Source organism: Rhineura floridana, chromosome 12 (assembly GCF_030035675.1).
Source record: "Rhineura floridana isolate rRhiFlo1 chromosome 12, rRhiFlo1.hap2, whole genome shotgun sequence".
Classification (NCBI taxonomy): Eukaryota; Metazoa; Chordata; class Lepidosauria; order Squamata; family Rhineuridae; genus Rhineura; species Rhineura floridana.
The window spans coordinates 36428739-36432693 of NC_084491.1; positions in this window are offsets into that span (position 1 = coordinate 36428739).

Here is a 3955-nt window from a genome sequence, read left to right on the forward strand (position 1 = left end):
AATGCAATAGCTGCACATAACCAAAACCTAATTTGCTCCCCAAATAAGCCCATCACCCCAGTGCTGGTTAGCACATCCCTGACTATCAGTAATCTTTCCATGATTCTTAATTTACTTTGACCCTAGCTGTACCCAACAGACAGAATAAAGATCTCCCAGGAAAATTGCCACTTCCTTATGTCTCATGTTAATTGCTAGGGGAATCTGCTGGCTTTAACAACATGGCAGTTAGAAACAGACTAAGAAAGGCAGCTATTTTTCAGTGGCCCAATTTCGGTCAGTGTGCCTTAAAAAACGTATTGCCATATTGTCAGCTCTCATTGCCTGAGATAGGCAAAGCAACGTCTGCCTCTACCGGGATTTGGCCAACTCTCCTTTATATAAGGACCATACAGAAATATCTCCTTATGGTTGAGTGCCACAAGCACCATCCTCTGAGCAAGACCAGGTATACTCTGGAAAGACTCCCAATTTTTGAACAAAAGTAAGTGAGGTATGTTTCAGAATGGGAGATGGTCCTCATAGGGCACCATAACTGAGGGCTTCAGAATACAGGTGTATTTGTATTGTGGAGCAGCCCTCTGCATAAGAAGCTGTCTACACGTAGGATGCTAAACACAGTAGAGGTAAAAACTCAGTGTAGCCATCTCCCTGACGGGCTAGCTTGCTACCTGCAGGGAGCTTTTTTTAACATGGGTCATACGCCCACACCCCTCAATCTGAAGTAACAGCCTGAGACTGCTTGCTTTAAAAGGTGTTTGCACCAACTCTCCTCTGCCCCCCCCATCTGCCTCATCAGAATGTATCCTAGCTCCAATAGATAGGCAGGGTATTGAAGGTGACGGGTGCCAAGATTCACAAATTAAATCTGTGGCTATGGCCTACCCCCCCGACCTTCATTTGCTTTGCAGCAACCCCATCAATAGCATCAGAGGAAGCACATTCAAAATAATTGCCATGTGCTCTATCAACCCTTGGCAAGAAACTAATGATACAAAGGAACCTGCTCCACTTTCTGTTTTTGATTTTACCCTTGAAAGTTACAAGTGGGGCCAAAACAGGTCAACATGGAGAAGCCTACTGCCTTAAGTGCTGTGTGCGGCAAGAGAGGCCCAACCAAATGATCCACGCATGAAACAAGTGAAAAAAACTCCTTAACCTGGGTTCTGTAGCATTAAGCACCACGACACGAGGCACAACCTCTTCTCCAGTCCCCTTGGGGCTGATAATGGAGGTGTGAATTGCAAGAAAGTGGGTCAAGGTAGTTATTTGCTAGTTTAAAACTAATAGTGTTTTTTTTTCTCTTTTGCTTCTCCCTGTATCATTGCCAAACGGTGCCAGCTTTTACAGCATAATAAATATTTCAGAACCAAGGTGTCACTGCCAAAGGCAGCATTCCCCTCAAACTAGAGATCTGCTCTCCCTGGTTCATGCCTGCTGGGATGGGGAGAGGGAGGGAAATCTGTCAAGAGTCAAAATGGTAGCTGTTGTCCTATCAATGTCCTTCAGAAACCAGCCTATTTGCTTGATCCTTGACTTCTGGAAGGGACTTCCCAGGCACACTTCCTTCTGCCTGCATTGTCCACACCTTCCATCCACAGCATCCCATGAGCCTCTGCACTTTGGACCAAAAGCGGTACTGACTCCATGACGTCTGTGCTTTTTCTTTGAAAAACAAAACAAAAACTGGTTTGTTTCCAGAGGGTCAGTTGTGTCATTTTCCTCCTTCATTCAAGAGTTTGTGAAGAAGTTCAAGAAAGTCTGAGCAGTTTCGGTCAGTTTGAGAGTAACTGAGCTGACTCGCCAGTCTGTGAAAAGTATCCAGGCTGTTCTTGGAGACTGGCTGGCTGGCTGGCTCAAGAACTTCGCAAGAGGGAATAGGCTGCAAAATAAGACATCAACTTGAATGCCACACATTTGCCTCCCTATGGCAAGGTGCTGCTCTTTTGCTTCCAATGAGACCTGTATTTATTTGTTTTTTAATTAAGTCTGGCTGGAATGAAACCTCAGCTGAAACACATGGCTGCCAATGAAAAAGGTAGCTACGTGTTGCATTCTAACTCCCTCTGCTGTAACATTTAGTACAACCTACCTGCTGTCATGATGTCACAATGCTAAGCATGGCTTTCCCCACCCCCACCAGCCAGGGAATGGGAAAACCCAGCAGTCTGCCATCAGGGCATCAGGTCCATTTATTTATGTATATAAGAAATGCAAGCCCTGCTTTTCACCACGTCTCAAAGCTGATTACCATGGGGAAAAACATGCAATATAGAATGTTTTAAAACAAAATTGTGTGTACTACACATTACAAAGGAGATGGCGACCCTGAGGCCCACCGTTAATCATCTGTAGCAATAGCGACAAGAATTTACAAGTTCTGGCCTTTGCATGTGAATGCTTTACAAGTGAAACGCCCAAAACTGGGTGAATGCTGTTGGTTGCTGGTGAATGAATGTGGACAATCCCAAATGCATTTTGCCAATGGGCAACAAGTCAAAGAGATGCATCCGCCAGTGTTAACACTTGCCCAGCTGTGACTGTTGGCGTTCGCTTAGGTGCATCGTAAAAGTGGGAATGCAGAAGATATTTTCACGTGTTCACAAAATCCTTCTGGGATTGCCCGCATTCAAAGGTGTGCCAACGTTCATTGCTTGTGGAACATCTCCTGGTGCGACAGATTCTGAAAATGGGGAGGGGATTGTCGGACACTGGATTTCTCGTGTGTCCCCTTGCCTCCCCCCATCAACATAAAACTGGATCTAGACCACCTCTGTGGTCTGCGCCAGTCCTAAATTGATCCTATTGGCAACCTTTTAGATAAAGGAAGTGAAGTGACAAAAGAAATGTTTCTAGAGGGTGGGGCGTTTTCGAAGAAGCGGTAGTCTTGTACTGATATTTCCCTCTCTTTTTTAAGGGCTGCAGATGAGTTTCTGTTACACACTCAACAAATTTATCACCTAGTTTCACATCTGCTCCAGCCATAGCAGGGCTCAGAAGCAAGGGCCCCGTTGCTCATAATGAGCACTCAAGGCTCTTTGGATCCCAGGCTAAATGATTTATAGCCGGACCAGGGAATCAGGTCTGGGAGTCAAATGCTGCCCCCTTGGTCTCTCTTTGTGGCCCTTGAGACTCTCTCCCGGCCTCACCCCACACTGTCCCTGCTGTACACGTTTTTGCATGGCTGGAAAGTGCCCTTGAACTCTGACAATGCCTCTTGCTTGGAGATATGTGGGATGTGTATGGGTAGAAACCACTGAATTTGTGTGGTTGGAACACAGCCTACGGAGTAAAGGTTTAGAGTTGCCTCCATTGTGCCACCCACTTTATGCCTCTGGCCCCGCCTACCACCAGCATTCTGTTCCAGGAAGGGAACGTGGCCCTCCAGCTAAATAATAAATGTGTTTTAGTTGGATTTACTTTTAGGCACTTGGGCAACTTGAAAGTATGACATTTTTTTGTTACACAACAGATGCTCTGAATTCACTTTTCAAAATATTGCTCTGTAGAATACAGTCAAAGTTTTGTTTCCTCCCTGACACAATTCTGTCTCCAAAACTATTGCAGCACAGCTTCATTCTCCCTTCAAAGCCTTTTTAGGGAGCCAGGTCCCCTCCAGCCATCCTTTTTATTGTGCATTCATGATGATTTATGCCAGGAGTGGGGAACCTTTGGCCTTCCACATGTTGCTTATACCACAAGTGTTCTGGTTTATTTTTGTCCCACTTTTGTTCCGCTATAGTCTCTCCGGACAGCAATAAGGTGGTAGCATTAGGGAAGTGCCGCAGAACAAACTAAAGCAGAATAAATCCATCACTAATGCACTACTTTTGTGTCAACAACACGTTAGAAGATACCCATAATAAAACAACAGTCTGGAGGGGCCTCATGAAACACCCAGGTTTAATCCATCTTCATACCTATTAATAGTTTTCTCTCTTTTTGCAACGTGAGG